We start from the raw sequence: 15,264 nt of genomic DNA on the forward strand, positions 1-15,264 counted from the left end.
CTCTTCGTTGATTGTGTCTCTTTCTTTTTTTTTTAAAAAGCTACTGTAATGCGCCCTTTTAAATTGCCCCTCGGGGATGAATAAAGTGCTTGATTGATTGATTGATTGATTGATTGACTACAGCATACAGATATAGGAAAGAGGGAATCATTTTTAGTGCAAAATAAAGTCTGGAATAGTCCAATTAAAGATAGTCTGAGGGTCTCCACTGAGGTAAATGGTAGGATGAGAGAAGAAGAGGGGGGTGACCGAGGTGAGACTGGTCCTTCATTATGCTGGTGGCCTTGCCGAGGCAGCGTGAAGTGTAAACATTCATAAGTTCATAGTTCATAAGTTATCTGAGTAGAATTAGCCCATTCGGCCCATCAAGTCTACTACGCCATTCAATCATGGCTGATCTAACTTTGCCTCTGAAGCCCATTCTCCTGCCCTCTCCCCATAACCCCTGACACCCGTACTTACCCTTACTAAGTGCAGGTGTAGTACCTGTGCATCCATGCCTCATCTCACTAAAACCATGCAAGCTTGATTGACCCGCATGCTCTCAGAACCACTTCAAAGCCTTTTATGCACACTGAATAACTTTGAAATGGCATCACCCACTACATTGTGGGCTTAGGCCACTACCATGTTACTCCTAGCAACATCTACAGCAAGCAGTGAAATGAAATGAATTCCAAATTAGTTTGATCTTGCAGCGATTGTTCATGTGCTAAGAATTTGAAACCAAACGTTGGAATAACTCCTTCTGAAATAGTGGTCAAAGTATTGTATATGTATTACCTCAGACAGAAATAATATTTCTGGAAACATAGAGACATACAGCACGGAAACAGGCCCCTTGGTTCAACACGTCCATGCCGACCAATATGCCCCGTCTATGTGACACTTGCCCACAAATGGCCCATATCCCTTGAAAATCTTTCCAGTCCATGTGCCTAGCTGTACAGGTGCCTTTTACAGTAAATGCTGTTACAGTTCCCTCTTCAGCTCCATCATTTTTTTCTAGTTTAGCTTAGAGACACAGCCTAGAAAAGGCCCTTTAGCCCACCAAGTCTGTACCAACCAGCAATCCCTGTACATTAACACTACCCTATGCACACCATGAACAATTATACATTGATACCAAGCCAATTAATCAATAAACCTGGATGTCTTTGGAGTGTGGGAGGAGACCGAAGATCTCGGAGAAAACCCACGCAGGTCACGGGGAGAACGTACAAACTCCATACAGACAAGCACCTGCAGTCAGGATCGAACCCGGGTCTCTGGCGCTGTAAGGCAGTCGGCATACTGCTGTGCCACCATGCCGCCAATCTGGCAGTTCCTTGCATATATCATCCACCCTCTGCGCGAGAAAGTTGCCCCTCAGGGTCCTACTTGCCACTCTCACCTTAAGCCTATTTTTCTTGGGTTATCTGCCACGGTTTTTGATTCCCCTATCCTGGGTAAAAGACTTGGTGCATTCTCCCTACCCATTCCCCTCACGACACAGCTCCAACAGCAGAGTAGTCACTTGTGGTAGAATTCACTAAGTTAAATAACAGGTAATAAAGTGTTAACAACTCTACCGCTAAATCCCTATTGCAAAGATATATTGTCCCATAAAAAAGAATTCACTTTTAAATGCACCTTATCTACAATTTGAAACGGAGACACTAAAAGGATTTTGAAGGTTAATTAGACACAAGATATTAAACTCCTTAATCACTTGTATCTAAACACCACCACAAAAGTATCAGCAAAATGATGTAGTTGCAGCACCTTCATTATTTTTTTAAAACGCTTAACTTTAAAGTGCTTTGCATTAAAACATGTGGGAAAACCATTTGGTCAATTTTAAGTTGGGAGCATTTGTTAATTGAAAGTCAAGGAGGGAGATAAATGTTGTAAGGTTTGGTTGGACACAGTCCAACACACAGCGGAATGTTAAGGTAGATAAATGGCAAGGAACCCATATTAAATAAACTCTTTTCATCTTTAAAAGGATTTCTGATTTCCATTGCCTAATGGCCACAGCTGGTATTAAGTCTGGAACTGCCCTGTGCTGTAAAACACAGATAAATAGAGACTCCCTTCCTAGATTGTAATCTGCCTGCGTAAATGTGTAAGCATTAATAATAGGTGGTGTACAGGAAAGTGCAGTATTTCAGCCTTAAGGCAGCTATTAAAGAGGGACCAGATCATATTCTTGAGATTTTTATCTAGAATTGAGAAAAAAACGGAGGACAAAAAGTGGAGGGGGGAGAGGGGGGGGGGGGGGGGGGGGGGGGGGGGGGGGGGGGAATCAACATTATTATGTTATTTGTCTGAAATAAATGTAATCAGGGCAAAGGCTTAGCTTTGCATTTTGATTGCAGTGTGTGGGAATGCTGACCAATAAGGACATTACCATGGTAACACACCCACAGGCCCACAATCACAACACCACGGTTTTATTTTTTGTCCTGTAATTAACTACAGCAGCCCTGAATCATGCAGCATTTAAATAAAAAAACCCAGGAGGATTTCACTGGCGATATAAGATTATACCGGAAGTCGCCCGACCTGTACTTGATGATCTTTAAGTAATTCCATTAATGTAATTTAGGTTCTGCTTTATAATGTTACATTCAAGGAACTAGTCGCTACTGTCTGCTAGGGCAATGGAATCATTCCAAATTGTCGGTGAAATTATTTACTAAAAATAAAAATATTAGGTAAAGCACTTCCTAGCCAAATGACAGAGTGTTTCATTAGCAATGGATCATTGCATACACATTTGGAGAAAGATTTTGTTCAGATAATCATTATATGTTGCACAGAAAGTGATTTTGGTCAAGTGCGGTGGTAAAGTTGTCCTATTAAGCTATTGAATCCTCAAGCATTGCTACACGCTAAGAGTAGGATTGCTAAGCAGCTAAGCAGTGCTACACGCTAAGAGTCCTTTTCACAATGGCAGGCAGTGACTAGTGGGGTACCGCAAGGCTTAGTGCTGGGACCCCAGCTATTTACAATATATATTAATGATCTGGATGAGGGAATTGAAGGCAATATCTCCAAGTTTGCGGATGACACTAAGCTGGGGGGCTGTGTTAGCTGTGAGGAGGATGCTAGGAGACTGCAAGGTGGCTTGGATAGGCTGGGTGAGTGGGCAAATGTTTGGCAGATGCAGTATAATGTGGATAAATGTGAGGTTATCCAATTTGGTGGCAAAAACAGGAAAGCAGACTATTATCTAAATGGTGGCCGACTAGGAAAAGGGGAGATGCAGCGAGACCTGGGTGTCATGGTACACCAGTCATTGAAAGTAGGCATGCAGGTGCAGCAGGCAGTGAAGAAAGCGAATGGTATGTTAGCTTTCATAGCAAAAGGATTTGAGTATAGGAGCAGGGAGGTTCTACTGCAGTTGTACAGGGTCTTGGTGAGACCACACCTGGAGTATTGCGTACAATTTGGTCTCCAAATCTGAGGAAGGACATTATTGCCATAGAGGGAGTGCAGAGAAGGTTCACCAGACTGATTCCTGGGATGTCAGGACTGTCTTATGAAGAAAGACTGGATAGACTTGGTTTATACTCTCTAGAATTTAGGAGATTGAGAGGGGATCTTATAGAAACTTATAAAATTCTTAAGGGGTTGGACAGGCTAGATGCAGGAAGATTGTTCCCGATGTTGGGGAAGTCCAGGACAAGGGGTCACAGCTTAAGGATAAGGGGGAAATCCTTTAAAACCGAGATGAGAAGAACTTTTTTCACGCAGAGAGTGGTGAATCTCTGGAACTCTCTGCCGCAGAGGGTAGTCGAGGCCAGTTCATTGGCTATATTTAAGAGGGAGTTAGATGTGGCCCTTGTGGCTAAGGGGATCAGAGGGAATGGAGAGAAGGCAGGTATGGGATACTGAGTTGTATGATCAGCCATGATCATATTGAATGGCGGTGCAGGCTCGAAGGGCCGAATGGCCTACTCCTGCACCTAATTTCTATGTTTCTATGTTTCTATGTAAAGGCAAATACTTAACGCCTCCCGTTCATTGATTGATCAACCCTCACTGTAAAGTGAATGACATTTTCTCAGACATTTCCCTGTGAAGGTACCGGGTATGTTGAGGAACTGCTGTACAGTAACACACTAGCCAAAATTTTATTGACCAGGACCACATGGGTTTCATAGCGAGAAAGAAACATAGAACATAGAAACATAGAAAATAGGTGCAGGAGTAGGCCCTCCGGCCCTTCGAGCCAGCACCGCCGTTCAATATGATCATGGCTAATCATCCAAAATCTGTACCCCGTTCCTGCTTTTTCCCCGTATCCCTTGATTCCGTTTGTCCTTAGAGCTATATCGAACTCTCTCTTGAAAACATCCAATGAATTGGCCTCCACTGCCTTCTGTGGCAGAGAATTCCACAGATTCATAACTCTCTGGATGAAAAAGTGTTTCCTCACCTCAGTCCTAAATGGGCTACCCCATTTAAAATGGTCTACCCCAGATAGGGTTTAAATCCAGGGAAACTGCCGGACCGGCGGATCATTGAACAGTCCAGGAAAAGCCTTTTGTTCCGATGTTGCAAGAAGCAGACCACAGAAAGTGGTCTGGGTCAAGTTCTGTGGGAAGCTGAGTTCCGCCCCGACTCACTGAGTTCCAATCCAAGCTTCTTAGAGGCGCTACAAGGATCTTCAGCCAATCTGCTCCCAGGAAGTAGGTTGATATTTTCAATGTGCTTCAAAAAAGACAGCCAGCATCCTCAGAGACCCGCTCCACCCTAACCCTAATGGCCACATGTTCATTTCACTCCTGCCATCGGGAAGAAGGTAAAGAAGCACGAAAACTAATGTCCAGGTTCAGGAGCAGCCTCTTCCCTGCAACCATCAGGCTTAGAAACACTACAATCTCCAAATAAGCTCTGAACTACGCAATGATTTTTTCTTTGTTTGTTTGTTTATAGATATATACTGAGAGTTGATCAAACGATGAGTGGGAGGCTTTCGACCTGAAGCGATGTTCCTCTCCTCGCCTGGTCATCTTTGTGACCCGGAGTGGTCACTGACCTTGACGATGCTGGAGGCATTACCCAGGTTCACTTTCCGATCACCGGTTGTCCCTTCTCGTCTGACGTCTCCAGCGGCTTCCTCCATGTTCCAGCGGTCGACAGTCGACCCAACAACAGAATCCCGAATCTCTAATCTGAGCTAGACACAAAAAGCTGGAGTAACTCAGCGGGACAGGCAGCATCTGTAGAGAGAAGGAATGGGTGTCGTTTCGGGTCGAGAACCCTTCTTCAGACTGAAGGCTTAATCTGTCTGAAGAAGGGTCTCGACCCGAAACGTCACCCATTCCTTCTCTCCAGAGATGCTGCCTGTCCCGCTGAGTTACTCTAGCTTTTTTGTGTCTATCTTTGGCTTAAGCCAGCATCTGCAGTTCCTCCCTGCACTCTAATCTGAGCTCTATGCTGGAAATAGATCACCAGGTGGACAGATTAAAGGACAGCCACAAAATCTCCTTGAAAAGTTGTAACATCCCGATGATTTAAAGTGGAGAAGGAGCATTCGGGATGATACCGTGAACTACAAGTCCAGGCACCAGGCCCTGTCTGCACCTCTCCATAAGAAGTGGAAGAAGTTAAGGTGTCATGGTGGCGCAGCGGTAGAGTTGCTTCCTTACAGCGTCAGAGACCCGGGTTCGATCCTGACCATGGGTGCTGTCTGTACGGAGTTTACACGTTCTCGCCGCGACCTGCATGGGTTTTCCCTGCAAGATCCAATTTTTCTCCAACACTCCAAAGACGTACAGGTTTGTAGGCTAATTGGCTTTGGTAATAAAATAGTAAATTTTCCCCAGTGTGTGTAGGATAGTGTTAGCGGGGATTGCTGGTTGGCGTGGACTTGGTGGGCCAAAGGGCCTGTTTCCGCGTGCTGTATCTCTGAACTAATCTATACTAAGTGTACCACCTTAAAGTAATCACCCTGCCCATCCCAACAAGTACCTCAAACCTCACTGCAATCCTCCCGTTGGCCGTAGAACCAGTGGAAGCAAGTCATCTTTGATCCTGAAGGACCTCATAAGTTCATAAATTCCCTGTTCTAGGAGCGGAATCTAGGTTCTTGGAGCAGAATTAGGCCATTTGCCCCATCAAGTCTGCTCCACCATTCAATCATGGCTGATCTAGCTTTCACTCTCAACTCCTTCCTCCTGCCTTCTCCCCATAACCCCGACACCCTTACTAATCAATTTACGCCTTATAGATATCAATTGGCATGGACTCCGCAGCCTTCTGCAGCAAAGAATTGCACAAGAAGAGTGTTTAATCGTAATAATCATAACCATAATAATCGTAATAATACTTTATTAGCCAAGTATATTTTTGCAACATTCGAGGAATTTCATTTGCCACACAGTCATACCAATAAAAAGCAACAGAACACACAAAATACATTTTTACAAAAACATCCACCACAGTGACTCCTCCACATTCCTCACAATGACGGAAGGCAAAAAAAAAAGTTCAATCTCTCCCCTTCTTTGTTCTCCCGTGGTCAGGGGCCTCGAGCCTTCCGTTGATGAGACGATCTTGGCTCCCATATGTGGCTGCTCCATCGAAAATGGCACAAATCAGACCGGCCAAAAGCACTTACTCCAGCACTTTGTGTCTATCTGCAGACCAAAAGTCAGCATGTTGTTTGGGATACATTTGCTTATAATTGCAACTGACTGTGTAATCCAGGTTAAAAATGTCAATGTACAGGGAACGTTCAATTAAAGAGTGAAACTCGGTGATTAGAAGTCATGTGAGGCCTGTAGACATCGAATGATTGCAGTTACATCGCTTCCATAAACACAGCTAAATTGCACTAATCAGGTCCACATTGGTCGAAATGTATTCTACCGTTATTCCAATGCTGGGGGTGGGAGATTGCAACCTTCACGTGGTCCACCCCATTTTGACTAATGCAATCAACCCGACGAGCACAAACAAATAGATGAAGTGTTTTGTTAGGCTGTGCACGCCATACGAAAGAAGAAGAAGATTCCAATGCTTATGCTCAGGCATTTTAAAAGTAAATCAAAGCCTACAGCATCCGACCAGTGTCATAGTCATAGAATCATAGAGTGATACAGCGTGGAAACAGGCCCTTATGCCCAACTTGCCCACACCGGCCAACATGTCCCAGCTACACTAGTCCCACCTGCCTGTGCTTGGCCCATTGGTCCAAACCTGTCTTATCCATGTACCTGTCCAACTGTTTCTTAAATGTTGGGATAATTCCAGCCTCAATTACCTCCTCTGCCAGCTTGTTCCATCCACCCACAACTCTTTGTGTGAAAAAGTTACCCCTCAGAATCCCATTAAATCTTTTCCCTTTCACCTTAAACCTATGTCCTTTGATCCTCGATTCACCTACTCTGGACAAGAAACTCTGTGCGATCTATTCCTCTCATGATTTTATACACCTCTAACAGATCACCCCTCATCCTGCTGCGCTCTGAGGATTAGAGTCCCAACCTACGCAACATCTCCCTGTAACTCAGCCCCTCCAGTCCTGGCAACATCAAATGGTGACTTCCCAATTATTGGTAATGTTTTTTTTTTAATGGCGCAGCCATATGAACCAAAGGCAGCGGGAGAGAAGTGCCACAAAGACAATGGGTAATTGGACAATCCCACACCAGTACAAATATGTTAAATATATATCCTTGTACGATGTCTAATTGGTCTCGTTACGTGGCACTTTCAGACTGCTGTTGCTCACATAGTTATTATGAAATGGAAAATATTAGCTAAAACTCTTGAAATCAAATGTGCAATTTACAAATTAACATTCACTAAGAACAGAGAGGATATATTAAAAAGCTCGGAGTACATGTTATAATGTTTATTTTGTCTATTATCTATTGTCTATAGCATGACTTGCGGTCCCCTATTACTTATCTATACACCGTAAATGGCTTGATTGTAATCATGTATCGTCTTTACGCTGACTGGATAGCACGCAATAAACAGAAACCTAACCCTGGTACCCCCTCCCGCCCTCTCCAACCAACACATCATAGCTACACACAGCCTGACTCCAATCTGCAAAGACTGGACCCTTCCCCATCCACTCCTCCCCAATCATCACTTCACACCTACTTAAGGACCTGTCCCACTGCAGCGACCTAATCCGTGAGTTCTGGCGAGTTTGCCCTATACTCATACTCGCAACATGGTCGACACGAAGTCCTAGGAGGCCTTTGGAACTCTCCTTCATGTTCGAGAGTAGTCCCCACGTACTCGAAGCCTCAGTTAGGTTGCAGTGTTTTTTTCAGCAAGTTGAAAAATGCCCACGATTAAAAAAAGGTTGCCATGGAAAGAATCAATATTTTTTTACTCGTAGTCAAGGTAGGTCATAGTAGGCCGTAAAGCAATTGTAGGTAATCGAAGGCAATCGAAGATAATCGAAGGTAGTCGAAGGTAAAGCTCGTTGATAAAAAAAGGTAAGTAAAACGACCGGTAATGTTAAATGCCTGCTAAATTTTATTAAAAGTTGTCTGGCTTCTTAAAAGTGACCCCCCCCTTCCCCCCCCCTTCTCCCCCCCCCCTTCTCCCCCTTCTCTCCCCCTTCTCCTCCTCCTCCTCTCTCCTCTCCCTCCCCTTCTGTCTCCCCCCACCCTCTCCTTGCTCTCTAAAGGACTTACCGTAACTGAGGCCAGCCGTCTTTTACCTTCCTGTTCATCGCGGGTGTGAATTTCAGACAGCGCTCCCCCGCTTTCCCTGGCCCCCCATCTTTGCGATGTGTGTGTGTGTGTGTGTGTATGTATATGTGTGCGTGTGTGAGTGTGAGTGTATATGTGTGTGTGCGTGTATATGTGTGTGCGTGTGTGTGTATATGTGTGTGTGTGTGTGTGTGTGTGTGTGTGTGTGTGTGTGTGTGTGTGTGTGTGTGTGTGTGTGTGTGTGTGTGTGTGTGTGTGCAGACGGTCGATCCGGTTCGTGGTTTCATCGATGACGGTCGATCCAGCTCGAGATTTTTCGGGCGAGTGCCCTCGAGCTTGAAGGTCGAAGCCAGTCGTTGAAAAGTCGCGTTAATTGGACAGGCCTTCCGTTCACCATCAACAACACCACAGTCACATATGTGGAGTATTTTAAGTTCCTTGGAATCATCATCTCCAAGGACCTGAAATGGGGGGCTACCATTGACTCCACAATCAAAAATGCCCAGCAGAGGATGTGCTTCCTGTGGCAGCTGTGGAAACACAATCTGCCACAGGCAATGATGGTCCAATTCTATACTGCCATCGTAGAGTCTGTCCTCACCTTCTCCATCATGGTTTTGTTTGGCTCAGCCACCAAGCACGACATCCGGTGGCTGTTTTATTAATGTTTAATGTTTTGGGTCATTCTTAATTGTTACTGTATGTCGTGTTATTCCTTGCGAGCGGAGCACCAAGGCAAATTCCTTGTATGTGTACATACTTGGCCAATAAACTTATACATTCATCCATTCATTCATTCATTCATTCAATCATTAATTCATGCATTAATTCATTCATTCAACAAAAGCTTTTCACTGTGCCTCTGTACACGTGACAATAAACTAAACTAAACTGAACTGAACTAATGTGTAAGAAGGAACTGCAGATGCTGGTTTAAACCGAAGATAGACACGAAAGGTTGTACGTAACTCAGCGGTCCAGTCAGCATCACTGGAAAGAAGGAATGGGAGACGTTTCGGGTCTGAAGAAGGGGCTCGATCCAAGACGTCTCCCATTCCTTCCCTCCAGAGATGCTGCCTGTCCCGCTGAGTTACTCCATGTTTTTGTGCCTAGGGACTGAACAAATAATAAAGTTAGTCACTATTAGGAAATTAAAGTTTCTACACCACTTTCCACTGGTTTGCTCACCATAGCATTTTTGGTCTGGTTTAGGAGCCTAGATGATTTGAATGTTTCGTGAGAGCTTTGATTAAACGTTAACTCAAGAGTCGATCTTTCCGCTGTGACCCCCCCCCTCTGGGTTTTGGTCGGTGACCAGTATCAAATAGAAGCTCCCTGTCCCCTGGCCCACAGGAAATATTAATCAACACTGCCTTCAGAGACCGGATTAGGTCACTTCGTATTACTGATTGGCTTTTTAACGTCCTTGCATTGCACGGTTCAGAGACTATCTGATGAGGCAAGAGGGCACACCAATAACAGTAGTACTGCCCTCTGCAATGACCTAAATCCATGCCATCAAGACTCCTGATTGCTACCTTCTGTAGGTTACGAGAGCCTATTAACTCGTTCAACTACCCTATTGAGACAGCTGCAATGCTATTTATCCGACCACAGACCATGCTACCACAATCCGAGAACAGTGCTGAACCACTATCTACCTCGTTGGTGACCCTCGGACTATCCTTGATCGGACTTTGCTGCCGTTACCTTTCACTAAATGGTATTCCCTAATCATGTATCTATGCACTGTAAACGGCTCGATTGTAATCATGATTTGCTTTTCTGCTGACTGGTTAGCACACAACAAAAGCTTCACACTGTACATCGGCACTCGTGGCAATAAACTAAACCGAAACTGACAAACTAAACTGAATTTAGAGTGAAGATAGACACAAAATGCTGGAGTAACTCAGCGGGTCAGGAAGCATCTCTGGAGAAAAGGAATCGGTGACGTTTCGGGTCGAAACCATTCAGAGTTCAATCTGATGAATGGTCTCGACCTGAAACATTACCAATTCCTTCTCTCTAGAGATGCTGCCTGACCCGCTGAGTTTCTCCAGCATTTTGTGTCTACCTTCAGTGTAAACCAGCATCTGCAGTTCCTTCTTTCACCTTTAATTTATAGTTCTACCCTTCCACCCCAATGATCTATGAAGTTGTTAATGTATATTGATGTGAATAGAATTCACTGTAGCTGCAAATGTTATTTTCAATCACAGAACACATTTAAAACCAGTCTTGCCGCAGAACTGTGAACAGTGTGAAAAGGCATGAGTTTGGAGATACAGCGTGGGAACAGGACCGTCAGCCTTCCGAGTCCGCGCCGACCGCTCACACTAGTTATCCCGCTTTTGTATCCTACACACTAGGGGCAATTTACAGAAGTCAATTGACCTACAATCCCGCACGTCTTTGAAATGTGGGAGGAAAGCGGAGCACCCGGAGAAAACCCACGCAGTCACAGGGAAAACGTGCAAACTCCATACAGACAGCACCCGTCGTCAGGATCTTAATCAGGTCCCTGTCGCTGTGAGGCAGCGGCTCGACTACTGCACAGTGGTGCTGCCCTGACTCGGCCAATAAGTTACACAGCGGGTTGACAAACAGCAGAGAAATGTTAAATACTTGTTTTCTCTACTTCTGAGTCATATTGAAGTCTGATTCACAGGTGCCCACAGCCCTCTGGTGATTCACCCAAATTGGCTGCTTTCCTTTTTGAGACCCGACACGGTGGATGTTGTCAGTATGGCCTCACACCAAGTCGGGAGTGAGAGTGGCAGCTTTAGGGAGGTGCACAGGGACTGTCCCTGATAACTGCAGGATCTACACTGGTCGATGGCCAAGGAATGAAAAAAAGATATTGGGACAACTAAATGGAAAATAAATGTGAAGTATCAGCTCTGGACACCATCAAAACCAATGGCAGAAGGCACTTTATAACCACCACACGCTCACATGAAGCAAATTAGTGACATGATTTAGCTCTTTGTGCCTGTTTTACTCTGAAGCACCACTATTATTAGCTAGGCAGACTAATTTTCTACAGAGATGCCTAGTTTGGAGCAGCCCCGTAATTTAAAGGCAGATGGCACGGCAACATTTTTCATTTCTACCACTGGTTATTATGGAGCTGAAAGAATGCTATAACTTTCATTGTGAAATGTCTCGATGTTGGATTTAGTAAATATATATTGATCTTCAGTTGTGAACCATGCCAAGTCAACCGATAAGATCGGACGGTGCGGCTAGTTTGCAAAAGTGATCAACCGGTAGAGTCGCTGCCTTACAGCGCCAGAAACACGGTTTCGATCCTGACCACGGGTGCTGTCTGTACGGAGTTTGTACGTTCTCCCCGTGACCTGCGTGGGTTTTCTCTGGGTGCTCCGGTTTCCTCTCACACTCCAAAGACGTATAGGTTTGTAGGCTTCAATAAAAATTGCAACGTCCCTCGTGTGTAGGATAGTGTTAGTGTGTGGGGATATCTGGTCGGCACGGACTCGGTGGGCCGAAGGGTCTGTTTCCACGCTGTGTCTCTAAAACTGAACTAAAGGCTTGGAGCTCGAAATTGTTCTTCAATATCTATTCAGGGAATCAAAATGTATCATTTTAGATTGGAAGATTCTATAATAAATTGCTGTGAGGCATTGGAGTATTGAGCAATGGAAATTGAAGTGAACTTTGGCTGTTGGGAGTGCGTATAGTAATTTTGAGCAAAAGGTTTGGCTTTTAGTGGAGTCTATGGAACTTTTTTTTTTGATTACTTCCTGATCTGCTCACACAGTGAATCAGCATCGGAAATGTCAGACCACAAGAGTCCAATTCTGGATGTTTGTTATAGCAATTGAGTACTTGACAAGTTTAAAAAGTTACTGAGATACTTCAGTGAAAAGAGGATAGTGTTTTTTTTAATTTAAATGACGAAACAGATGGGGAAAACATGATAGTGGAATGATGCACATATAGACATACAGCATGGAAACAGGCCCTCTGGCCAACATGCCCCCATTGGCCAACATGTCCCATCTACACTAATCCCACCTGCCTGCATTTGGCCCATATCATGACCTATCCATGTACCTGTCCAAATGTTTCTTAAACATAGTGAAAGTACCAGCCTCAACTACCTCCTCTGGTAGCTCATTCCATACCTTTGTGTAAAAAAGTTACCACTCAGGTTCCTATTAAACATGTCCCCCGTCATTTTAAACCTATTTCCTCTGGTTCTCGATTTGTCTACTCTGGGCAAGAGACTCTGTGCGTTTACCCGATCTATTCCTCTCATGACTTTGTACACTTCATTTTTATTAGGCAGCACTAATTAATTAATAGGCTGCAGGCTTTGCAGAAATATGCCTCAATTATAACATTGAATATTTCCCTTTCGTATATTTACTTTGCTGATCGCCCCGATGCAGAGGGCCCAAACGCCGACGGCTACGGGATTGTCCGTCAACAGAGCGCTAAGGCCTAAATTATACTCAACACGAGTACAATCAAGCCCTACACAAGTAGAACAGGCAATGCTAAGAGAAAGATACCAGAGCGCGGAATATGCAGTGAGAAAATGCACATAAAAACTGATCTGTAATGCCGTAGTTCCGGAGATCGGGACTACACCCTAATTTATTACTAACCATTCAGTACTGATAACAGCGGGGAAGAAGCTGTTCCTGAATCTGGTGCTACATGTTTTCAAGCTCTTGTACCTTGTGCCCGATGGGAGAGGGGAGAAGAGGGAAAGACCGGGCTGAAAATGGGACTTGATTGTACCTGGTCTATATAAAGTAAACAGTCTGATAGCTATAAGATTATATTTCAGGATGAAATCTGAAAAAAATACCTCAATCTTGCGGGCAATTTCCTGCTGTAGCGTTATATATGTGATGTAAACTGCTGTGGAAAATACATCAGCTGCCTACTAAATCAAATTTGACGAGTATTTGTTAATAGTCTCATTGCTATCCATGAAATACAATACAGGTACAGCTAAGTTTAGGTCCGAATATACGATGGCAGTCCATAAATGCCAATCTCATCACACAATGATATCACTTTTCTTCATGATCAATACTACCCAAAAAATAAAAAATAAACGATTTGGATATTAACATGCAGTAGAATTTCATTTTCGTAGTTTAGTTTGGTTTGGAGATACAGTGTGGAATCAGGCCCTTCGGCCCACCGAGTCCATGCCGACCACTGATCCCCCATACACTAGTACCATCCTGCACACTAAAGGTAATTTATAGAATCCAGCTATGCCACTGTGCCTTCTGTCCATTACAAGCACTCAGAGATAAAATCATGAGAGGAATACATCGGGTGAATACCAAGAGTCTCTTACCCAGAGTAGGTGAATGGAGGACCAGCGGACATAGGTTTAAGGTGAATGGGAAAAGATTTAATAGTAATGTGAGGAGTAACTCACACAAAGGGTGGTGGGTGTATGGAACAAGTTGCCAGAGGAGGTAGTTGAGGCAGAGGCAATCTCAACCTTTAAAAAACTGTTGGACAGCTACATGGGTAGGACAGGTTTGGAGGAATATGAAAATTAATTTCACTTCATTTATTTCAATGTGACGAATAAAACCGTATTGTATTGTAATGTATTGTATTGTAAATGCAGGCAGGTGGGACTTGTGTAGCTGGGACATGTTGGCCGGCGTGGGCAAGTTGGGCAGAAGGGCCTGTTTCCACACTGGATCGCTCTATGACACTATGACTGTGAAAACGCCATTTTTATTCTTCATCCCAGATGGGACATATAGTTCCTTTTTTTGTGGAGGTCTCTTCCACATATCCCAAGCTCAACTCACTGCTTGGGCAGCACCAGTTTTAATGCGAACCGTGTAGAAACTCTTTCGCGTGGTATTCCAGAGCCGTTTAAGACATAACGTCTGGAGCATGTGCATTTATTTAGTCGGAAAGCGCAGTTTGAAAATAGCTACGTTAATATTTCCCTCGGCTTTGACTGAGTTTTCATGAAAAACACATCTCTCCTTGGTAAAGATTTACACACCTTCCTGTTAAAAAAACAGCAATACACAATAAAATTAATGATGTAGGTTTGTAACACATTGAAAGCATTAAAAAGAGATGGTTTAAAATGATTGAAATCTTGGCTTAACTGCTGCGAGTGGGAGCCAAGCTTTCAAGTGTTAGCTCTCGACCCCTTCCTCTCAGCGAGCAGCTAAGATGGAGACCATACACACTAATCCCATTAAATGTGTATCAGCTACTGTCAGAAAATGCTGCACAGCCTCTCAAACAGGACTGGCTCCTTCCTTTTACAACATATTGCTCATATTTTGGCACAGGCCCCTCAAAAGTGGCTAATGATTCAGCTATTTGAGAGCCGCTGGCTGAGCGATGGCATCGCGGATTCAGATATTAAGTAGAAAACACACAGCTGGATGGAATAATAGTGAAGGAAGTCTCAGCTGTTGGGTCGACCAGATTTTGCAATGTTGAAAAAAAAAGCAACAACTGTGTATGATCCTGTCATACTGGAAGACATATCGAACTGGGATTTGATGAAAAATAGATAGCCCTGCGGTTTAATGCAATGACAAAGATTATGAAGTTATTC

Source organism: Leucoraja erinacea, chromosome 23, assembly GCF_028641065.1.
Source record: "Leucoraja erinacea ecotype New England chromosome 23, Leri_hhj_1, whole genome shotgun sequence".
Taxonomy (NCBI): Eukaryota; Metazoa; Chordata; class Chondrichthyes; order Rajiformes; family Rajidae; genus Leucoraja; species Leucoraja erinaceus.